We start from the raw sequence: 26,095 nt of genomic DNA, 5'->3' as shown, positions 1-26,095 counted from the left end.
TGTGGTTGCATGGCAGGCAGTATGCGGGGCGGCGAATGCCGTAAACATCATTGGCCTTTTGCGACTTCGTACTCAAGGGGTGCCTTGTTAGACATTTATCGTAGCGTTGTACCAACTTTCCAATACCCCCGCCATAGAAGGCAGCCTCCTGCACTTTCCGCCAATTTTCTACGCTGGTCTGCAGCTCATTGTCTGTGCCGAAATGCTGTCTTCATAGTCAGCGGTTCACGTGAGCAGAGCTGAAAATCAAACGGAGCCACGTCTGGGCTGTATGGTGGGTGCTCAAAGACTTCCCACCGAAACCGCTGTAGGAGCGTCTTGGTTGCTCCTGCAGTGTGCTGCTGAGAATTTTCATGGCAGTCAGGTTATATGGAATGCATGAAATGAGGCGAAATCTCATGGCAGGTACCTATACCTGGCGGCAGACACTATTTTCCAGGCATCTTTAGGTTCTCACTGTGCGCTCAGAACCGAAAAGAGCGACGGGCGTTCTAGAGACACTGCCCAACAAATCTGTGCAAAGCCTCATCGGATTTTCTCTGTGGTTCCCATTTCGTGCCCTAGCGGACCTTTCTTTCCGCATAGCCCTCGTGTAACAAGGAGGAAAACCCAAATAGGTTTTCTTTTGAGTCATCTGTCTTCTGACTGGTTTGATGCGGCCCGCCACGAATTCCTCACCTCTGCCAACCTCTTCATCTCAGAGTAGCACTTGCAACCTACGTCCTCTACTATTTGCTGCATGTATTCCAATCTCTGTCTTCCTCTACAGTTTTTGCCCTCTATAGCTCTCTCTAATACCATGGAAGTCATTCCCTCGTGTCTTAGCAGATGTTCTATCATCCTGTCCCTTCTCCTCACCAGTGTTTTCCACATATTCCTTTCCTCTCCGATTCTGCGCAGAACCTCCTCATTCCTTACCTTATCAGTCCACCTAATATTCAACGATCGCCTGTAGCACCACATTTCAAATGCTTCGATTCTCTTCTGTTCCGATTTTCCCACAGTCCCTGTTTCACTACCATACAATGCTGTGCTCCAAACGTAAATTCTCAGAGATTTCTTCCTCAAATTTAGGCCAATGTTCGATATTAGTAGACTTGTCTTGGCCTGAAATGCCCTTTTTGCCATTGCTAGTCTACTTTTGATGTCCTCCTTCTCGGTCCGTCATTGGTTATTTTGCTGCCTAGGTAGAAGAATTCCTTAACTTCATCTGCTTCGTGACTGTCAATCCTGATGTTCAGTTTCTCGAAGTTTCTCATTTCTGCTACTTCTCATTTCTTTCGAGTTTCTTCGATTTACTCTCAATCCACATTCTGTACTCATTAGACCGTTCATTCCATAGAGCACATCATGTAATTCTTCTTCACTTTCACTTAGAATAGCAATGTCATCAGCGAATCGTATCATTTATACTCTTTCACCTTGAAGTTTAGTTCCCAGAAGGAGAAGATCAAATTTTAATTTCACTCTGGAACTTTCCTTTTATTTCCATCATTGCTTCTTCGATGTACAGACTGAATAGTAGGGCCGAAAGCCTACACCCCTGTCTTACACTCTTTTTAAGCGTAGCACTTCGTCCTGGGTAATCCACTCTTGTTATTCCCTCTTGGTTCTTGTACATATTGTACAGTACCCGTCTCTTCCTATAGCTTACCCCTAATTTTCTCAGAATTTCGTACATCTTGCACCATTTTACATTTAACAATAATGTATTACATTTTACTGTAGCATATCATTACAAAATTAATAGACAATAACATGACCACATCACATCACTGACGTATCTAGAGGTAAAGTTACGACGTATCTATAGGTAATGCTACGAGGTGAAATTAGATTATACGTTAAATCAATATAATGGAAGTCGAGTGGAATACTTAGATTTGTCGGAAGGGTGCTGCAAACATGCAGCTCATCTTCTGCCACCATCTTACATATTTCATTAAAGACAACGAAAGTAAGAGAAATTATTGGGCTCATAGAGGCATATAGCCATCGTTCGCACGCTTAAAGTGGGAATGGAATAGGACAAAAAATCGTTAACAGATGTATTAACACTGCACTGCACAGTGGCTTGCGGAGTATATATTGTAGTGTTAGATATGTTTCATAAATAATCCACGAGAATACCCATACATCTTGTTTTCATTGTCAAAAGGCATTTAATTGTTTGACACTCCCCTGAATTTCTTCCTACAATATACCAACACGATCTCTGTGTACCTTAAGCATGCCAAGTAGTCGATAATCATAACTACACATTCCAAGCTGATCAGAGATTACCATTTACGTAGAATTATGTCTAACTGATCCAGTGTCCATACAGAAGAGCTAGGGAAGTAAATCGGCAGTGGTCTCGTTGACAGAGTCATCTTAGCATTCGCTTGAAATAACGTGTACAGACCTTGAAGAAACTATATAAAAAATGACGCGTCTCTCCCTCCGAATACTAATCAAGCGCCTTAACCAATGCTCCCCTTCGCTCTCTGCGTTTTGCTGTATGTCATCCATTAAAATCTTTTCTCAACACTGCCACAGCAGGACTGGTTAGCACATTTTTCGCCCCCTTATTTCTTTTTCGAGTAAAACTACACGTAGAAATTTCTCCTTGTTTCATCATCAACATCAGATATTTTCATCCGATTCTGGAAAGGGCGTCTTCCAGACTTCTCCGTAAGCTGAATATCGATTCAGCTTTAGGAAACTACGTGCACCATATTTTTTTCCGTTATCTACGTTCTTTGTTATCACGACTAATCCCACTGTCCACAGACAGAGAGCTCCCTTTGTGTCGCTCCCAAGTCCAGCATGCCTGACTGCATCCATAGCCTAACAACTGCCAGCAGTACCCTAAACCACCTAGCAACGTCAGCCACGTTAATATCTCATGTGTTCCTCAATAAATTTCCTCAGCGTTGATAATCTCGTATTCTATTTTAAGTTAACCGATGAAATTATTTCCTGGTCACGAAAACTGACAACGGCCGGGAGAGCGGGTGTGCTGACCACATGCCCATCCAGTTCCGCAACGACTGACGTCTCTCGGGTGAGAATGACATGGCGATCGGTCGGTACCGCTGGGGCTTCCGAGGCCTGTTCGGACGGAGTTTAGTTTCAGATTTAGTTATTTTATACACAACGTTTATTTTCCGAACTGACATCCGCCTCTTTGGCTCGGTGGTCAGCGTTGCGGAATGCCATACGAGGGGCCCAGGTTCGATTTCCTGCCGGGATGGAGATTCCCTCCGCTAGGGGACTGCGTGTTGCGTTGTCTAATCATCATTTCATCTTCATCGACACACAAGTCGCCGAAATGACGTCACTGAAAAGACTTGCACCAGACGATCGCTCTATCCGACGGGAGGCCGTAGTCACACGCACATTTTATCTCTCTAAATTACTGGAGACTATATAGCAACACATTAATTGCTGCCACTTTCTCACCCTCACACGAAAATGAAATTAACAACAAACAAAAGCATGGGGAGGGAGATTAGATCGAGGCTTCTCCATCTACATCTACATAGATACCCCGCAAGCCACCATACGGTGCGTGGCGGAGGATACCCTGTACCAATACTTATCATTTCTTTTCCTGTTCCACTTGCAAAGAGAGCGAAGGAAAAACGACTGTCTACATGCCTCCGTATGAGCTCTGATTTCTCCTATCTTACCTTCGTGGTCCTTATTCACAATGAACGTTGGTGGCAATAGAATCATTCGGCAGTCCGCTTGAGATGCGAGTTCTCTAAATTTTCTCAACAGTTTTTCTCGGAAAGAACGTCGTCTTCTTTCCAGGGATTCCCATTTGAGTTCCCGGAGCATCTCCGTTACAATTACGTGTTGTTCGAACCCACAGGTAACAAATCTAGCAGCCCGCCTCTGAATTGATTCTATGTCTTCCTTCAATCCGATCTACTTCGGATCCCAAACACTCGAACAGTAGTCAAGAATAGGTCGCATCATCGTCCTATTTGCGGCCTTCTTTAAAGGTGAAACACACTTCCCTAAAATTCTCCCAGTAAACCGAAGTCGACTATTCGCCTTCTCTATCACACTTCTCACATTCTCGTTTCACCTCCGGTATTCAGCGTTAACCCCAGATATTTAGACGACTTGTCTGCAACAAACAGGACACTAGTAACATTGTATCGGATCATTACAGGTTTGATTTCCCTACTCATCCGCATTAACTTACATTTTTCCACACTTAGGGCTAGCTGCCATTCATCACACCAACAGGAAATTCTGTCTAAGTCGTCTTGTATCTTCCTACAATCAACGAACTCCGACACCTTACCCTACACCACGGCGTCGTCGGCAAACAACCGCAGATTCTCGTCTACCCTCTCCGCCAAATCATTTATGTATACAGAGTACAACAGCGGTCCTGTCACACTTCCCTGGGTAATTCCTGACGATACCTACGTCTCTGATGAACACCCGCCGTCGTGGACAATATACTGGGTTCTATTACACTGGGCAACAAAAAAAGATTTTTTTTAAAAAAAGTCTAGAGTTTTCCCGCTGAATTAGACTAATTTTGATGCCCTGAGTCCGAAAATGACCTTGGTTTTGTTCTATCAGGTCAGGATTTTTTGCTACAGAAATTTTTAAAAATCGATTTTTCGTAAAAAAACAAATTTCTTTGTATCATCTGCTGAGAAACCCCGGAAGATTTTTTCCGTTTTCCTCAAGAAATAAAAGTCAACGTATGCAAATTCATTAAGTTTTTATTTACTCCATCAAATTAAATAAGCATATTTATCATAATATTAGTATAACAATGAGCGTTACGTGACACAAAAGTTCAGAGTTCACGGCATGTATCGGCGTTTCTTCGATTCCCGTTTGTGAGCAGCTGCTGGGTTGTCTCTCTTCAGCATCCAGCAGTAGTCCGCCATCATGACTGCGTCCCACCTCCCCTGGTACCTATCCTCCATTTGGCGCATGTCCTGATGGAACCTTTCTCCCTGCTCGTCGCTCATCGCCCCAAGGTTTTCAGGAAACTTCTCCATGTGTGAGTACAGGAAGTGCATCTTTATACTCATCAAACACCCGAGCTTTTGAAAGGCCTCTATCATGCTGCTGATGAGTCTGGCGTGGTTTGCTGCCTTCGTGTTCCCCAGGAAGTTGTTCACCACCTGCACAAACGATTTCCACGCGGCGCACTCTAACGTGTGCATGGAGTTTTCGAACTCTGTGTCCTTTATGAGCTGCCGTATCTGTGGCCCATCGAAAATGCCGGCCTTCAGCTTCTCAATGGTCAGTCGCGGAAAGGCTCGGCACAGGTAGTGGAAGCACCTCCCATCCTTGTCCAGAGCACGCGTGAACTGTTTCATTAACCCAAGCTTCATGTGTAGCGGTGGGATCAATATCTTCTCCCGGTCAACAAGAGGTTCGTTTATGATGTTTCTCGCACCAGGTACTAACTGCTCTCGTGGCGGCCACGCTTTCTTTACATAGTGCTGGGCTCTGTCTCGACTGTCCCACATACATAGTGTCGGAAGTTCCATGCGGCTTTTCGCGGATGATGCTGTAGTATACAGAGAAGTTGCTGCATTAGAAAATTGTAGCGAAATACAGGAAGATCTGCAGCGGATAGGCACTTGGTGCAGGGAGTGGCAACTGACCCTTAACATAGACAAATGTAATGTATTGCGAATACATAGAAAGAAGGATCCTTTATTGTATGATTATATGATAGCGGAACAAACACTGGTAGCAGTTACTTCTGTAAAATATCTGGGAGTATGCGTACGGAACGATTTGAAGTGGAATGATCATATAAAACTAATTGTTGGTAAGGCGGGTACCAGGTTGAGATTCATTGGGAGAGTGCTTAGAAAATGTAGTCCATCAACAAAGGAGGTGGCTTACAAAACACTCGTTCGACCTATACTTGAGTATTGCTCATCAGTGTGGGATCCGTACCAGGTCGGGTTGACGGAGGAGATAGAGAAGATCCAAAGAAGAGCGGCGCGTTTCGTCACTGGGTTATTTGGTAACCGTGACAGCGTTACGGAGATGTTTAATAAACTCAAGTGGCAGACTCTGCAAGAGAGGCGCTCTGCATCGCGGTGTAGCTTGTTCGCCAGGTTTCGAGAGGGTGCGTTTCTGGATGAGGTATCGAATATATTGCTTCCCCCTACTTATACCTCCCGAGGAGATCACGAATGTAAAATTAGAGAGATTAGAGCGCGCACGGAGGCTTTCCGGCAGTCGTTCTTCCCGCGAACCATACGCGACTGGAACAGGAAAGGGAGGTAATGACAGTGGCACGTAAGGTGCCCTCCGCCACACACCGTTGGGTGGCTTGCGGAGTATCAATGTAGATGTAGATGTAGACATATAAAGCATGGGTATTTCGTGAACCCGGACTGCTGACCAAGTAGAAAGTTCACCATCTTGAAGTCGACGCAGATGATCCATTGGTGCTGCTCATATTGGATTTTGTCGAGCACGTACCTCACTGCTCCATATTTCTCTACGAGAGTTGTGGAGTGAGCAAGAGGGATTGAGGCGAACTCGTTCCCGTTGTGGAGGAGCACACACTTCAAAGAGCGCTTGCAGCTGTCAATAAAGAGTCGCCAATCTCTCGGATCGTATGTAGGAGCCCCGAGTTTAACAAGAAGACCGGCGACATCTCGGCAGTACACTAGGTCTTCCTCCTGGCAGAAGTAGCCCATGCAGTCCTCATGCCTTCTACGAAAGAAAGTGATACGCGCGTCCTCGCCAAGTAGATTTTTCTCTTTGAGTCTGGAGGCCAACAGCTCGGATGAAGTCTTCGACAAGCTGAGATCCCGAACAAGATCATTAAGCTCACATTGTGAAAAGAGCTGCCGACCATCTTGTGCTTCATACTCCTCGTCTGCTATATATCCTCCCTCGTCTGCAGTGGTGGCCTCGTTGTCGATGTTAGGAAGCTCTGTGAACGCTGGTACAGGAATTTCTTCGCAGTGAGCAACTGGACGGCGGGCAGATGGAAAGTCGGGGTACTGGAGGCTGTGCCGATTCTTCCGGTTGATGCCAGTAGTATTGATGGCGCAGAAGTAACAATCCGATGCATGGTCCAAGGGCTCCCTCCAAACCATCGGAATCCCAAACTTCAGTGAAGTTTTCGTGCCCTTCGTCCACCGCCGCAGGTATTCCACGCACTTCTTGCAGACCGTGTGCGATGCCCAGGGCTTATCTTGGTCACCCAGCTTGACTTGAAAGTAAGCCTGGTAGGCGTTCTTCACAAATCCCGTGATGTTCTTCCTGTCCACTGAAAGCGTGTATTCTCCGCAGATGTAGCAGAAAACGTCTGGATTATTCATGCATGAACGTCGCGCAGAAGCCATATCAATCTGAAATAGTAATAGAAATATGCAGTTGACTGTCAGACAATAAAAATTAGAATAAATTTTATACTATAGTAAGAAAAAAAGGCATCTATTGGAATGATTAACTGTTACAATCTTAAAGGCTTCTTTTGTTTACATATGTCCTGAATAATCCCCTTAAAACCCCTAATATTAGCATATTGAAGCCTATAAAAAGGCTTACATTTCAGGGAAAAATGGTCATGTAGGCCTATGGCTGTATCTCAAAAAGTTGACCTGATAGAGCAAAATCAATGTGATATTCGGACTCAGAACACCAAAATTAGTCTAAATCAGCTGAGAAACCCATGACGTTTTTTTGGTTGTTGCCCAGTGTTATGTAAGAAGTCTTCGAGCCACACACATAACTGTGAACTTATTCCATATGCTCGTAACTTCGTTAACAGCCTGCAATGGGGCACCGTATCAATTGCTTTCCGGAAATCTAGATATATGCAATCTCCCTTTTGCCCTTCACCCACAGTTCTCAGTATGTCATGTGAGAAAATACACTACTGGCCATTAAAATTGCTACACCACGAAGATGACGTGCTAAAGACGCCAAATTTAACTGACGGGAAGAAGATGCTGTGATATGCAAATGATTAGCTTTTCAGAGCATACACACTAGGTTGGCCGGCCGGAGTGGCCGAGCGGTTCTAGGCGCTACAGTCTGGAACCGCGCGACCGCTACGGTCGTAGGTTCGAATCCTGCCTCGGGCATGAATGTGTGTGATTCCTTAGGTTAGTTAGGTTTAAGTAGTTCTAAGTTCTAGGGCACTGATGACCTCAGAAGTTAAGTCCGATAGTTCTCAGAGCCATTTGAACCATTTGAACCACACTAGGTTGGCGCCGGTGTCAAAACCTTCAACGTGCTGACATGAGGAAAGTTTCCAACCGATTTCTCATACACAAACAGCAGTTGACCGGCGTTGCCTGGTGAAACGTTGTTGTGATGCCTCGTGTAAGGAGGAGAAATGCGTACCATCACGTTTCCGACTTTGATAAAGGTCGCATTGTAGCCTATCGCGATTGCGGTTTATCATATCGTGACATTGCTGCTCGCGTTGGTCGAGATCTAGTGACTATTAGCAGAATATTGAATCGGTGGGTTCAGGAGGGTAATACGGAACCCCTTGCTGGATCCCAACGGCCTCGTATCACTAGCAGTCGAGATGACAGGCATCTTATCCGCATGGCTGTGACGGATCGTGCAGCCACGTCTCGATCCCTGAGTCAACAGACGTCTCGTATGCAAGACAACAACCATCTGCACGAACAGTTCGACGACGTTTGCAGCAGCATGGACTATCAACTCGGAGACCACGGCTGCGGTTACCCTTGACGCTGCATCACAGACAGGAGCGCCTGCGATGGTGTACTCAACGACGCACCTGGGTGCACGAATGGCAAAACGTCATTTTTTCGGATGAATCCAGTTTCTGTTTACAGCATCATGATGGTCGCATCCGTGTTTGGCGGCATCGCGGTGAACGCACATTAGAAGCGTGTATTCGTCATCGCCATACTGGCGTATCACCAGGCGTGAAGGTATGGGGTGCCATTGGTTACACGTGTCGGTCACCTCTTGTTCGCATTGACGGCACTTTGAACAGTGGACGTTACAGTTCAGATGTGTTACGACCCGTGGCTCTACCCTTCATTCGATCCCTGCGAAACCCTACATTTCAGCAGGATAATGTACGACCGCATGTTGCAGGTCCTGTACGGGCCTTTGTGGATACAGAAAATGTTCGACTGCTGCTCTGGCCAGCACATTCTCCAGATCTCTCACCAATTGAAAACGTCCGGTCAATGGTGGCCGAGCAACTGGCTCGTCACAATACGCCAGTCAGTACTATTGATGAACTGTGGTATCGTGTTGGAGCTGCATGGGCAGCTGTACCTGTACACGCCATCCAAGCTCTGTTTGACTCAATGTCCAGGCGTATCAAGGCCGTTATTGTGACCAGAGATGGTTGTTCAGGGTACTGATTTCTCAGGATCTATGCACCCAAATTGCGTGAAAATGTAATCACATGACAGTTCTAGTACAATATATTTGTCCAATGAATACCCGTTTGTCATCTGTATTACTTGTTATTGTAGCAATTTTAGTGGCCAGTAGTGTAGCAAGCTGAGTTTCGGACAAGCGATTCCCTCTAAAACCATGCTGATTCGTGGACATAAGATCCTCAGTCTCAAGAAAGTTTATTGTATTCGAACTGAGAATGTGTTCAAGGATTCTGCAGCAACCATAAGTTCGGGATATTGGTCTCTATTTCTGCGGGTCCGTTCTTTTACCCTTCCTATCTATTGGAGTCACGAGCGTCACAAGACACGTCCAGATTAACAGGATAAATTAGTCTCCGGGCTGGTGGCTGCTGGTCTCCTTCACCTTGCGTCAGGACGCTGGCACGTCACCTGACTGATCGCTCACGGGTCTTGCAGAAGGCCGAGGATATACATTAAGTGTTGACATCGCATAATCCAACAGTAACCTTCTTGTACGCATTTGTTACAGTTTCCTATGTAGATGAACTACAGACACTTAATAACCTGCAAAGGAATCTAATGTTGACATTCGCTTTACCACAGCTGAACACATAAGATGGTTCCACTTCACATCCAAGTGTATCGTAACATGTTATAACTGATTCCAATTATGACTCGTTAACTCTGACGTCAAGTGACGTGTGCATTTTATATTTCTACCCACAGAATAGTTAGCTTCCACGACTTGCATTATGTTCCCTAGACATTATAATACGAAGGTCTTTCCGAAAGTAATTTTTACTCATGAAAACTACAGGAGATACGTAAATCACAACAGCAACAGAGCAATATTTCAGCTAGCGGAAACAGCTGAGGCTAAACAGTTCCCTACAGTTTTGACAACAGCATCCGAGTTTTGAAAATATTCGCCACGTAATTCATCTTTCAGAGGCCCAAAGAGATGGCAGTCCCAAGGCGGTAAATATGGACTGTACGGTGGATGTGGTAAGACAGTCAAACCGAATTTTGTAATGAGTTACTTAGTCGGAAGTCTGTTGTGGGGCCTGGCGCTATGATGTTGCAGGCGAAAGTTAGTCTTCTTCTCTGGCCTTACCCTGGAAATTCGGGCTTTTTGGAAAGTTGGAAATTTGTGGTAAGGTCTTAGGGGACCAAACTGCTGAGGTCATCGGCCCTAAGCTTACGCACTACTCAATCTAACTTAAAGTAACTTACGCTAAGGACGACACACACACACACACCCATGCCCGAGGGAGGACTCGAACCTCCGACGGGGGTAGCCGCGCGAACCGTGACAAGGTGCCTCAGACCACGCGGCTACCCCGGGTGGCTCAGCTACTGATATTTGTCTGTTGATTTGTGCACTTACGAGATTTCTGATTAAGAGCCAAATTCGCAATTAATGTAATATTCTTCGCAGAGCAACCACAATCCGGGCTTCCATCTTCGTCAGTGTCGTCTTGTAGCGTGCTGAATTGATAGTTTCTCCGGGCTCCAGGGCATCCAAAAGAACAACACCTTGGCTATCCCAGAAGACTGTGCACACCACTTTGACTGCAGACGGCTGTGTCTAGAATTTCTTCTTTGACGGAGAATTCGCATGTCGCCATTCCGTGGACTGTCTTTTGGATTCCGACTCGTAGTGGTGACACCACGTCTCATCAACGGTGACGATGCTATTCAGAAAACTGTCACCTTCAGCTTCATATTGATCCAGCAGGTCCCGACTAATTTCCATTCCATGAGTTTATTGTTCTTCTGCAAACATCTGAGAGACTCATCTCGCACACACTTTGCGATAACCAAGATGTTTCAACATCGTTCCCAAGGCATTACACCCGACGTTCAGCTTTGCACACAATTCCCTGGTCGTTATCCGCCGGTGAGCACGGATGAATTGATCAAGACCTTCTTCATTGCGAGGAAGGACAGCTGTGCAGGGTCGACCGGGCTGTGGCTTTTCATGCCCACCCTCTTCACCACCTTGTAAATGCTGTACCCGTCACCTCGCGTCTGTTTTATCGTCTCCATACACCTTTAGCAAGCGTCGATGGATTTCAATCAGACCAATTTCTTCAGCAGTGAGGAATTCACTCATACATCGCTGTTTTATACGCGCGTCCATAACAGACCCCATTTTGGAACACTCCTTTGCTGGTGGCAACTACCACAGAACAACGGAGCCACCTGCAAACGAAGGAGGAAAGTTCAAGTATTAGCACAACACCAACACTTTCTGGCGCGGACATTCAGAGTCATCACAAAAATAAATAGGAGAAATTATTTTCAGAACGACCCTCGTACTCGGGACCTTTGCCTTTCGCTGGCAAGTGCTCTACCAACTGAGCTACCCAAGCACGACTCACGCCCCGTCCTCACAGCTTTAATTCCGCCAGTACCTCGTCTCCTACCTTCCAAACTTCGCAGAGGCTCTCCTGCATACCTTGCAGAACTAGCGCTCCTGGAAGAAAGGATATTGCGGAGACATGGCTTAGCCACAGCCTAGGGGATGTTTCTAGAATGAAATTTTCACTCTGCAGCCGAGTGAAAATTTCGTTCTGGACCCTCGTACATTAAAATTTATTGTTTTTTAGTGAAATCACTTAGTGTAACACATCACAGCGAAAAAACTCAAGATTTTCATGGATCAGTAATTTATGATCGATGTGCTTTTCATTTGTGATATAACAGGGATTTTATTACATTCAATTACAATTACATATTCCACAAAACACGCTGGTACAGACGGTCCAAATGCTTCAGCCAAGCCGTTCAACTGCGCGTTCGCTTCGCTTGAAAACGCCTTCAATCGTAGAGCAATTTTGATGTCTTTGTATTGAAAACAGTTCACTCGTGTGCAAAACTTAAGGTCGAAGGTAACTTTCGCATGCTGTGTCACTGCTAAGTAACGTACACTATGTGATCAAAAGTATCCGGACACCCCAAAAATATACGGTTTTTCGCATCAGGTGCATTGTGCTGCCATCTACTGCCAGGTACTCCATATCAGCGACCTCAGTAGTTATTCGACATCGTGAGAGGGCAGAATGGGCCGCTCTGCGGAACTCACGGACTTCGAACCTGGTCAGGTGACTGGTCGTCAATTGTGTCATACGTCTGTATGCGAGTTTTCCACAGTCCTAAACATCCCTAGGTCCACTTTTCCGATGTGATAGGGAAGTGGAAACGTGTAGGCACACGTACAGCACAAAAGCGTACAGGCCGACCTCGTCTGTTGACTGACAGACCGCCGACAGTTGAAGAGGGTCGTAATGTGTAATAGGCAGATATATATTCAGACCATCACACAGGAATTCCAAACTGCATCAGGATCCACTGCAAGTACTATGACAGTTAGGCGGGAGGTGAGAAAACTTGAATTTCGTGGTCGATTGGCCACTCATGAGCCCCACGTCACGCTGGTAAATGCTAAACGACGCCTGGCTTGGTGTAAGAAGTGTAAACGTTGGACGATTGAGCAGTGGAAAAACGTTGTGTGGAGTGACGAATCACGGTACACAATGTAGCAATCCGATGGAAGGGTGTGGGAATGGGGAATGCCCGGTGAACGTCATATGCCAGCGTGTGTAGTGCCAACAGGAAGATTCGGAGGCGGTGGTGTTATGATGTGGTCGTGTTTTTCGTGGAGGGGCTTCAAAATGGTTTAAATGGCTCTGAGCACTATGGGACTCAACTTATGAGGTCATCAGCCGCCGGTGGTGGGGGCTTGCACCCCTTGTTTTGCGTGGCACTATCACAGCACACGCCTGCATTGATGTTTTAAGCACCTTCTTGCTTCCCAATGTTCAAGAGCAATTCGGGGATGGCTATTGCATCTTTCAACACCATCGAACACCTGTTCATAACGCACTGCCTGTGGCGGACTGGTTACACGACAATAACATCCCTGTAATGGGCTGGCCTGCACAGAGTTCTGACCTGAATCCTATAGAATACATTTGGGATGTTTTGGAACACCGACTTCGTGCCAGGCCTCACCGACCGACATCGATACCCTCCTCATTGCAGCACTCCGTAAAAAATGGGCTGCCAATCCCGAAGAAACTTTCCAGCATATGACTGAACGTATGCCAGTGAGAATGGATGCTGTCATCAAGGCTAAGGGTGGGCCAACATAATATTCAGTTCCAGCATTACCGACAGAGGGCGCCATGAACTTGTAAATCATTTTCAGCCAGGTGTCCGGATACTTTTGATCACATAGTGTAGCTCTATGAAACTTGGACCACACACAGAAAGAATTGCTACAGTATAGTACAGTACAAAAGGTAACGTAAATAAATACGTAATGAGACGAACAGGTAAGAGTCTTTTATTTAAAGAGAGTAACTACATTGAAGCCACCGCGATTTATGTTGGTCCTGTGGGTATTACAAAAGGCGGGACATGGTTCTTATTAATGCGGGTGATCACCCATGGACGGAGATGCATGCTCTGCGTGGTGTTCGCACGCTGGCCAAGGTTGGGAAGGACTTCTTGTGGTAGGGCGTTCCATTCGTCCACCATGGGGTTGACACCTGCTGGATGGTGCATATGGACGTGCTACAGTAGGTCTCCTAAACGCATCCCTCACGTGCTCGATGGGATTTAAGTGGCTTTGTAATCCATAAAAATGAAATCACGGCAGCACGCTCGCCCGAAAAGGCATGCATGGGGAAGGAGTAAAGTGTTACAGTAACGTTGACTGGTGAGCGTGCCATATTCCAAGTTATGGCGGTCCCCAAGCAACATTATGCTTCCCCTCACCCAAAACGATAATGTCCCCGAGTGCATCATGTGTTCCCACCTGTAGCCCCACGTGAGAGTACGAAGAAGACTGCTGAACACGATCGTTTTGCTGGTCCAGGTGTTGCGGTGTGAGGAGACACGTTGATGCATGGTCGTACTGATCTCCAAATTTCTGTACTTGGTAAACTCACCGATCAATGTCATTATTCAGGGGTATGTTCAGCCCTGATTTCATTTTTATAGATGACAATGCGCAAACAGTGCACACCGTATTCCAATTAGGTTCCTTTCAGAGTATTCTGATGCAACAGCTCCATTGTATTGTATGTATTGTATTGCATGTTAACTGGGGCCTAGAAACGACGGAGAGGATCCGTCCCCGCCGTAGCCGCTGTGGTCCACAACCCCACGACGACTACCGCAGTCCACTTCACCCCTCCACCGCCCCACACCGAACCACTTTTTCAGGGTTATTCTGTGGTTCGCCCCCCCCCCCCCCCCCCCCCACGGAACGTCTCACACCAGGCGGGTGTAACCCCTATGTTTGCGTGGTAGAGTAATCGTGGTGTACGCGTACGTGGAGAACTTGTTTGCGCAGCAATCACCGATATAGTGTAGCTGAGGCGGAATAAGAGGAACCAGCCCGCATTCGCCGAGGCAGATGGAAAACCGCCTAAAAACCATCCACAGACAGGCCGGCTCACCGGACCTAAACCCAAGTCCGCCGGGCGGATTCGTGCCGGGGACCAGGCGCTCCTTTCCGCCCGGAAAGACGTGCGTTAGACTGCACGGCTAACCCGGCGGGCTAACAGCTCCATACTCGACAATCAGATACAACCATTCGTTCTATGAGAGATCCGAACCCAAAGACTGGAAAGTTGCACAGGACGCACCAATATCCAAGAAAGGTAGTAGGTGTAATCCACTAAATTGCAGGCCCATATCATTAACGTCTTTATGCAGCAGGATTTTCGAACATATATTGTGTTCGAACATTATGAATTACCTCGAAGAAAACGGACTATTGACACACAGTCAACACGGATTCAGAAAACATCGTTCTTGTCAAACACAACCAGCGCTTTACTCGCGTGAAGTGTTGAGTGGTATTCAGAAGGGATTTCAAAATCTTTCCGTATGTCTGGGTTTCCGGAAGGGTTTTGACACTGTACCACACAGGCGGCTTGTAGTGAAATTGCGTACTTATAGGAGTTATGTGACTGGAATCGTGTTTTCCTGTCAGAGAGGTCACAGTTCGTAGTGACCGACGGAAATTCTTCGAGTAAGACACAAGTGATTTATGGCGTTCCGCAAGGTAACGCTGTTTCTTATCTATATAAACGAATTGGGAGACAATCTAAGCCGCGCGGGATTAGCCGAGCGGTCAGGGGCGCTGCAGTCATGGACTGTACGGCTGGTCCCAGCAGAGGTTCGAGTCCTCCCTCGGGCATGGGTGTGTGTGTGTTTGTCCTTAGGGTAATTTAGGTTAAGTAGTGTGTAAGATTAGGGACTGATGAGCTTAGCAGTTAAGTCCCATAAGATTTCACACACCTTTGAACATTTTTGGAGGCAATCTGAGCAACCGTCTTAGGTTGTCTGCAGATGACGCTGTCGTTTATCGACTAGCAAGGTCATCAGAAGAGTAAAAAGAATTGAAAAACTATTTAGAAGAGATATCTGTATGGTGAGAAAATTGGCAATTGACCCTACATAATGAAAAGTGTGTGGTTATATCCATGAGTGGTAAACGGTACCCGTTAAACTTCGGTTACACGATAAATCAGTCAAATCTAAAGTCCGCAAATTCAACTAAGTGCCTAGGAGTTAGAATTACGAACAACGTAAGTTGGAAGGAACACATACAAAATGATGTGGGGAAGGCTGCATTTTATTGGTAGGACACTTAGAAAATATAACAGATGTACTAAGGAGACTGCCTACACTACCCTTGTTCGTCCTCTTTTAAGAGCGCGGTGTGGGATCCTTACCAGATAGGATTGATATCGAAAAAGTTCAAAGGAGGGCAGCACGTTTTGTATTATCGCGAAATATGGGAGACGGTCTCACTGGAATGATACAGGATTTGGGCTGGACATCATTAAAAGAAAGGAGTGTTTCGTTGCGACGGAATCTTCTCACGAAATTTCAATCACCAAATTTCTCCTCCAAATGCGAAAATATTTTGTTCACACGACTTACGTAGGGAGGAACGATCACCACGACAGAATAAGGGAAATCAGAGCTCGTACGGAAAGATGTAGGTGTTCGTGCTTTCTGCGCGCTATGCGGAGATTAGAATAATAGATAATTGTAAAGGTGGTTCGGTGAACCCTCTGCCAGACACTTACACTATGTGATCAGAACTATTCAGAAACCCAAAAAACATACGTTTTTCGCATTAGGTGCATTGTGCTGCCACCTACTGCCTGGTACTCCATATCAGCGACCTCAGTAGTCATTCGACATCGTGAGAGAGCAGAATGGGGCGCTCTGCGAAACTCACGGACTTCGAACGTGGTCAGGTGACGGGGTGTCACTTGTGTCATACGTCTGTACGTGAGATTTCCACACTCCTAAACATCCCTAGGTCCACTTTTCCGATGTGATAGGGAAGTGGAAACGTGAAGGGACACGTACACCATGAAAGTGTACAGGCCGACCTCGACTGTTGACTGACAGATCGCCGACAGTTGAAGAGGTTCGCAATGCGTAATAGGCAGATATATACTCAGACCATCACACAGCAATTCCAAACTGCATCAGGATCCACTGAAACTACTAAGACAGTTAGGCGGGAGGTGAGAAAATTTGGATTTCATGGTCGATAGGCTACTCAAGAGCCACACGTCACGCTGGTAAATGCCAAACGACGCCTGGCTTGGTGCAAGAAGTGTAAACGTTGGACGATTGAGCAGTGGAAATACGTTGTATGGAGTGACGAATCACGGTACACAATGTGGCAATCCGAGGAAGGTTGTGGGTATGGCGAATGCCCAGTGAATGTCATATACCAGCGTGTGTAGTGCCAACAGTAAAATTCAGAGGCGGTGGTGTTATGTGGTCGTGTTTCTGGTGGAGGGGGCTTACACCCCTTGTTTTGCGTGGCACTAACACAACACAGGCCTACATTGCTGTTTTGTGCACCTTCTTGCTTCCCACTGTTGAATAGCAATTCAGAGATAGCGATTGCATCTGTCAACACGATCGAGGACCTGTTCATAATGTACGGCCTGTGGCGGAGTGGTTACACGACAATAACATCCCTGTAGTGGACTGGCTTGAACGGAGTCCTGACCTGAATCCTATTGAACACCTTTGGCATGTTTTGGAACACCGACTTCGTGCCAGGCCGACCGACATTGATACCTCTCCTCAGTGCAGCACTCCGTAAAAAAATGGGCTGCCATTCACGATGAAACCTTCCAGCACCTGACTGAACGTATGAGTGCGAGAATGGAAGCTGTCATCAAGGCTAAGGGAGGACCAAAACCATACTGAATGCCAGCATTACCGATGGGGAGTGCCACGAACTTGTAAATCATTTTCAGCCAGGTGTCCGGATACTTTTGATCACATAGCTTTAAATGTGACTTGCAGAGTATCCATGTAGATGTAGCTGCAGGAGCTCCTAGAACGAGAGGATGTTCGGCCAGTGGACTGGCCTGTTCGTTACCCCGTCTTAAATCCCACCGATCATGTGCGGGATGCGTTGGGGAGACGTAGTGCCGTATAATCACATTCACCAACGACCATCAACCGCGCTGGGGAGGAACAGAATGCCCTGCCACAAGAACTCGCTATCAACATCGTGGTCAGCAGGAGAGCACGTTGCCGTCCGCGATGCTAACGCACACTATTAAGAGCCATGTCTCGTCTTTCGTAAGGGGACCGCATGAATCTCGGTGACTTCCGTGTAATGATTTTCTTTGAATAAAAGTGTCATTTCCGTTCGCCTCATTGCAAATTGACTGCAGTCGTCTTCCGTACTATACTGTAGCAGTTCTTTGTATGTACGGTCCAAGTTTCATCGAACTATGTTGCCTGGCAGTGGCACATCATGCGAAAGTTACTTTCGTCCTGTGCCGCCTCTGCCGTATTTTTCCTTGTGTATAAACTTGAAAAAAGGGCTTAACGATTTTCTATAAAATGTGAAACGCATTAACATTTTTTCACTTGAAGTGCATCGAGTGAAAAAGACAAAGACAATAAGCGTGATTTGTTATCTGTATAGATAATGAGTGAAGAAGACGATCTATACTCTGTTGATTTTCGTTTGTCTGTTGAAAAAGAAGACACTGTTCCTTTTCGAGTAGTACGGCTAACATAGCTATACACGCTCTTCCCACGTTCCGTTCTCAGAGGTCTATAGTAACTGCAATAATCTAAATCGTTTTCAGAATACAATATGTTATTTCTTACTACTGAAATCATCATTTATTTATAGAAGAAATGTGTCATTTCCTGCAGTCATTGAAAGTTCTATTAGTTGCGATCTTACGCTATTGTTGTGAGCACATTACGGTCGGTACAACTATGTTTGGTAATCACGGCTCTTCCAGTCCATGTATTATTAAGACAATTTGTTCAATTTACGCATTTATGAAAGAAATAAAGCATCTCTGCCATTATTTTCATTTTCTGGTATAAATTTTGCCGTACTGGGCCACAAATATAGAGTACGTAATTTTTAACACAGAGAAAGATGTAACTAAATATGCTTCATGCAATAAAAATTGACAAACCAGTGTGCTACTAAGAAATACACGTACATACGAACCCTGAACTTTCAACCCCTGATGTTCGTATGTTGCTTTTGCTTTAGTCTGTAATAACACATCTCCACAATAACGTAACTTCAATAAAAGGAAATAATTATAATTAATTATTTAGCACACCGGAGTGTTGGGTGTAATAAGTCTGTATTAACGTTTTTACTGTTTAAAAGATTGTAACAAGATCTGTTCTAAAAATAATTAACCATTATTTGTTTATAAGACGTTTTCGTGCAACACGTTACAGTTACACTACACACAGACATTACGCTACAGACTTTAAGTTTTCCACACCAATGTATAGAAATATCCATCACATCTTCCAGCATAACAACAGATCCCGACTTCAATGATCTTCCGATTGCAGTTCGTCAAAATGATTTCCTTTCCAATATCTTTAAAATTATGTATCCCTTTGTGTTGTGACATACTTTAGTAACGGCTTCCTTTCGTTATACTGTTTTGCAATGGCCCAAGCCTTCTTCGCGTGACGTCATGTGCTAACTTCACAGTCGCTTTCTCCTCTCACCACGTCCGGTCCTCACAAGGCTGCTTCCAGGGAACTCGCCACCGAAACGATCCACAATAGGTCTAGAGCGCTAAAGGCCCTTACACATCTGTTATATTTCATTACTACACTGAAATGCCAAAGAAACTGGTACACCTACCTAATATTGTGTAGGGCCCCCCGCGAGCACGCAGAAGTGCCGCAACACGACGTGGCATGGACTCGACTAATGTCTGAAGTAGTGCTGGAGGGAATTGACACCATGAATACTGCAGGGCTGTCCATAAGAGTACGAGGGGGTGGAGATCTCTTCTGAACAGCACGTTGCAAGGCATCCCACATATGCTCAGTAATGTTCGTGTCAAGGGAGTTTGGTGGCCAGCAGAAGTGTTTAAACTCGGAAGAGTGTTCCTGAAGTCACTCTGTAGCAATTCTGGAGGTGTGGGGTGTCGCATTGTCTTGCTGGAAATGGCCAATTCCGTCGGAATTCACAATGGACATGGATGCAGGTGATCAGACAGGATGCTTACGTACATGTCACCTGTCATATCTAGACGTATCAAAGGTCCCACATCACTCCAAACGCACACGCCCATACCACTACAGAGCCTCCACCAGTATGAACAGTTCCCTGCTGACATGCAACGTCCCTGTCTCCGAACTCACTGGATCCACCAGCACCACAACGTACAGGGTGTTTCAAAAACATTTCTCCGACTTCGCAACGCTATATCTCCCATATGAATGAAAATAGAAACTTGGAACAAACCTAAATTACGCATCGAAACTAAAACTTTGCCTGGTTGTCAGTTGCACGTTGCTGATTCATGTGGTTTCCGGTGACTCCATCATACACCTCGTTCGTTCGTTTGTTCACTCATTCATTACCCAATGTACGACAACCCTGCCCCAGAGCCCGTATCCAGGATATCAAGCTGTCGTGAGTCACATTGCCTCACGGGAGGATACACCGGCTTTAAGTCAACCTTCCCCATCGAATCAGTGCATGCAAGCAGGCTAGAAGCGGTGCAACGTCCTACTTAGCATTGGCCACACACTGGCAAGTCCTTTGTAAATTTGACTCAATTTTACTTTTTTTGTCAGACAGTGTACTTGCCTGGCTGCATATTTTGCTCCTTTATGTGCAAGAATAAGGCTAAGTTGTGGATAGTGGAGGTTACTTTTTGTCCCTAGTGCGATATTCATGAATGCTACCTTTGGATTTCTTTATAAAAAGGCTTTTCCTGCTGCCAGTAACGATTTTACTGTTTACGATAATGATGTGGGCTGAAGCAATGAATTAAAATCTGTGCCAGCGCCCCGATCCGACCAGTTGCTTATGCAAAATTTCAGGGGGAACACCACAAAGTGCCCTGTCCACTGCGCCACAGATACACGGATTGCCCTAGTATGTCTCCCTACCCAATCAAGATCCAGTTCACTTCACAGACGACTGCTATTCCCCTCCCAAACACGGATCAGCATTGCAAAGGCTCTCCAGTATTGGAAACCTTAGCATTGAGCGAAATGGGGTTAATCCTGCCTGTACCTCAGGTGCATGTGATATATTACATGATTTTTCAGGCTATCTAAAGACGTCAAGGACTTGGAAGAGCAGTTGAACGGAATGGACAGTGTCTTGAAAGGAGGATATAAGATGAACATCAACAAAAGCAAAACGAGGATAATGGAATGTAGTCGAATTAAGTCGGGTGATGCTGAGGGAATTAGATTAGGAAATGAGACGCCTAAAGTAGTAAATGAGTTTTGATATTTGGGGAGCAAAATAACTGATGATGGTCGAAGTAGAGAGGATATAAAATGTAGACTAGCAATGGCAAGGAAACCGTTTCTGAAGAAGAGAAATTTGTTAACATCGAGTATAGATTTAGGTGTCAGGAAGTCGTTTCTGAAAGTATTAGCATGGAGTGTAGTCATGTATGGAAGTGAAACCTGGACGATAAATAGTTTGGACAAGAAGAGAATAGAAGCTTTCGAAATGTGGCGCTACAGAAGAATGCTGAAGATTAGATGGGTAGATCACATAACTAATGAGGAGGTATTGAATAGGATTGGGGAGAAGAGGAGTTTGTGGCACAACTTGACCAGAAGAAGGGATCGGTTGGTAGGACATGTTCTGAGGCATCAAGGGATCACCAGTTTAGTACTGAAGGGCAGCGTGGAGGGTAAAAATCGTAGAGGGAGACCAAGAGATGAATACACTAAGCAGATTCAGAAGGATGTAGGCTGCAGTAGGTACTGGGAGATGAAGAGGCTTGCACAGGATAGAGTAGCATGGAGAGCTGCATCAAACCAGTCTCAGGACTGAAGATCACAACAGTAACAACAAGACGTAAATATAGGGTGTATCTGAAATGAATGTAGAAAATGAGAGAGTTGGTAGAGTAGGTCATAACAAGCATATTTCACACATCAATCCAGGTCCGCACCCTTCGCGTACGGCGCTAGGCGTCGTTGGACGGCGTCGCGCGCTACCAAGAGGCTAGACACACAACACACCATCCAAGCCGTTGTGGTAGCAGATCTGCAAGGCAACGATTTCGATGTATTTGTCATAACAAGGTAAAAGTACGCAAACGCTCTAGTCGACATGATTGCGGATATTCCAAGCGGGACAGCACTACGTTCGAAATGGTTCAAATGGCTCTAAGTACTATTGGACTTAACATCTGAGCTCATCAGTTCCCTAGACTTAGATCTACTTAAACCTAACTAACCTAAGGACATCACACACATCTATGCATGCCCGAGGTAGGATTCGAACCTGCGACCGTAGCAGCAGTGCGGTTCCGGACTGAAGTGCCTAGAACCGCTCGGCCACAGGGGCCGACCAGCAGTACGGGTTTTCGGCCTCTTACTGGGACGTGAACGAGTTGCGTTTGGCTCTGCAAATTCCTGTTTGATAGGCGTTGCGTGGAGGACAGCATCTGCGCACACTGTGGAGTCTGGTCCACCTTGTGTCAATTTGTCATGAAATGGGGACAGTATTGTGTTTGTTATTGTGTGGAGCGGACAGGAAATGGAGCTCTATTCTTAGGAGGAAACCGCAGACTAGCATTATGCTTAAGGGGCGGCGAATGGAAATGCTCACGCTGCCCAGTGTTAGTACACTACTGGCCATTAAAATTGCTACACCAAGGAGAACTGCAGGTGATAAACGGGTATTCATTGGACAAATATATTATACTAGAACTGACATGTGATTACATTGTCATACAATTTGGGTGCATAGATCCTGAGAAATCAGTACGCAGAACAACCACCTCTGGCCGTAATAACGGCCTTGACACACCTGGACATTGAGGCAAACAGAACTTGGATGGCGTCTACAGGTACAGCTGCCCGTGCACCTTAAACACGATACCACAGTTTATCAAGAGTAGTGACTGGCGTATTGTGATGAGCCAGTTGCTCGGCCACCCTTGACCAGACGTTTTCAATTGGTGAAAGATCTGGAGAATGCGCTGGCCGGGGCAGCAGTCGAACATTTTCTGTATACAGAAAGGCCCGTAAATTGACCTGCAACATGCGGTCGTGCATTATCCAGCTGAAATGTAGGGTTTTGGAGGGATCGAATGAAAGGCAGAGCCACGGGTCGTAATACATCTGAAATGTAACGAGCACTGTTCAAAGTGCCGTCAATGCGAACAAGAGGTGACCGAGACGTGTAACCAATGGCACCCCATACCATCACGCCGGGTGAAACGCCAGTGTGGCGATGACGAAGACACGCAACCAATGTGCGTTCACCGCGGTGTCGCCAAACACGGATGCGACCATCATGATGCTGTAAACAGAACCTGGATTCATCCGAAAAATGACGTTTTCCCATTCGTGCACCCAGGTTCGTCGTTGAGTACACCATCGCAGGCACTCCTGTCTATGATGCAGCGTCAAGGGTAACCGCGGCCATGGTCTCCGAGCTGATAGTCCATGCTGCTGCAAACGTCGTCGAACTGTTCGTGCAGATGGTTGTTGTCTTGCAAACGTCCCCATCTGTTGACTCAGGGTCGAGACGTGGCTGCACGATCCGTTACAGCCATGGGGGTAAGATGCTTGTCATTTCGACTGCTAGTGATACGAGGCCGGTGGGATCCAGCACGGCGTTCCGCATTACGATCCTGAACCCACCGATTCCATATTCTGCTAACAGTCATTGGGTCTCGACCAACGCGAGCAGCAATGTCGCGATACGATAAACCGCAGTCGCGATAGGCTACAATCCGACCTTTATCAAAGTCGGAAACGTGATGGTACGCATTTCTCCTCCTTACACGAGGCATCACAACAACGTTTCACCAGGCAACGCCAGTCAACTGCTGTTTGTGTATGAGAAATCCGTTGGAAACTTTCGTCACGTCAGCACGTTGTACGTGTCGCCACCGGCGCCAACCTTGTGTGAATGCTCTGAAAAGCTAATCATTTGCATATGACAGCATCTTCTTCCTGTCGGTTAAATTTCGCGTCTGTAGCACGTCATCTTCGTGGTGTAGCAATTTTAATGGCCAGTAGTGTATGTTCGACGGTCTCCGAATCGTCGACTGCCAGATCCATACAAATTTATTGCCATCCACGGGTCCCTACGAGAGACAGGTTCAATTGAGGTACGTTTACCACTTGGCACGTTCTCGTAGTGGCACATATGCATTCATAGTTTCCTTCGAAACCCGGTGTATTCATTCCGAGTTACAGGTGCGAAGGTCTAACGAACGTGGTCTCAACGCACAGTGCGTGCACCAGGGCTGGAAGAGGAGGTGTTCGCGCTGCAGGGAAACACAGCCTCATAAGCTGGCGGCGTATTGCACGGGAAATAGATGTAAGCCATTCCACAATTTGGCGTGTGTTGCATGGGGAAGATTTGCACCTCTACTGCCCTTAGAAGGTTCGCGCTTTTAAGTCAGACGATTTTCCATGTCGAATTGAATTCTGCCAGTGGTTTTTGCAAAGGTATGCCATTCAACGGGACTCTCCGAACTGTGTACTTCTTTTAAGGGTGAGGCATTCTTCATACAAGAGACTATGTTCATTTACACAATCAACACGTGTGGGCACGGGAAAATCCTCACGCCTCCTTTGTTCGTGGTCATCAAGACTCATTCATTGTAAACATTTGGGCCGGCTTGGCAGGCTAAATCTGGTCGGTCCGTACATGTTGCCCCAGCGACAGAACGCAAACAGATATGAGGATTATTCGGAAAGTAAGGAACGATCGGTCGCGAAATGGAAACCGCAGTGAAAATCCGATGAAGTTTTGCACAGGTATGTTGGACAGTGTCTCTAGTATGCCTATCGATCGCGTTACATCGACATTTTTAGTTCTGAGCACACAGGGAGCACACAAAGATACCTAGAACAATAGTGTCCCCCGCCAAGTACGAGGGCCTGGCGAGAAATTTCGCCTGAAGCTATGCAGCCTACGTTACATAACTGTCGTGCGTTTTCTTCTTCAAGACAATTCTCAGCCGCATTATGCAGGGGCTTTGAAGATGCTCCTGCATCGTTTCCAATTGGTAATGTTTGATTACCCACAAAACTGCCCGTAGTTGACTCCCTCTGAGTTTCATCTCTGCTCACATGAACTGTTGGCTGTGAAGATAACGTTTTGGCACAGACAACGAGCTGTAGGCGAGCGTAGAGAATTGGCGGAAAGCACTGGCGGCTGCCTTCTATAACGAGGATATTGGAAAGTTGATACAACGCTACGACAAACGTCTAAGTCAGATCGGCGACTATGGAGATAAGTAGCTGGAAGTTGTATTACAAATAAAATAGTTTTGATTTTCACTGTGGTTTCCATTTCGCAACCTGTCGTTCCTTACTTTCCGAATAGCCCTCGTACTTCATATTTTTACGAGAAACTCTGCCACAATTGTTGGAACATGTTCCACTCAACGTGCGACGGCGAATGTGGCACCAATACGATGGTGCATCTGCACACTTCGTTCATGCAGTACGAATGAATTTGGATGAAACCCCTGATGAGAACTGAATAGGGCCCAGTGTGCCGGTGGCATGACTTGCACGCTCCCCTGACTTGACGCCCAAGGATTTTTCCTTGTGGGGCCACCTGAAATCTGTTGTCTATGAAACACCTATGCAGACTGATGAAGAGCTGATACCGCCCATTATGGAAGTCTCTGATCCAATTTCCGCTTTGCCAGGAATGTTTGAAAGAGTGCGACCGTCACTCCAGCGACTCTGCACGGCGTGTATTCAAGCAGGAGGGCGTAATTTCGAGCAGTTCTTGTGACTGTTTTCAAATAAAGGTTATACAACTTCACCCTGGCTTCTCATTTACATTGATACCACAAATACGCTGGAAACGTTTCCCCGCAGACCTGCTACCGTGACGGCTCGGATGTCATGTTGTATGCCTACCCTGCTGGCGGCCCGCGACGCGTTTCGACGACGCCTAGCACCGAACGCTAAGGGATATGGGCACGAGTTGCTATGAGAAATATGCTTTACATGACCCACTCTACCAGTCCTCTCATTTTATACATTCATTCCAGATACACCCTATACAATATTTAATGGCCAATTTGGAAAGAACTTTTCAGACTATTTACGGTTTTCATGTAGTCCACATATGCAGAAACTCACACACATATAACATCACTGGCACCATTTGCTATCCAGAGTACATAGTAAAAACACAAATTTTCAAA

Source organism: Schistocerca americana, chromosome 5 (genome assembly GCF_021461395.2).
Source record: "Schistocerca americana isolate TAMUIC-IGC-003095 chromosome 5, iqSchAmer2.1, whole genome shotgun sequence".
Lineage (NCBI taxonomy): Eukaryota > Metazoa > Arthropoda > Insecta > Orthoptera > Acrididae > Schistocerca > Schistocerca americana.
Note: the sequence above shows the minus strand (reverse complement) of the source record.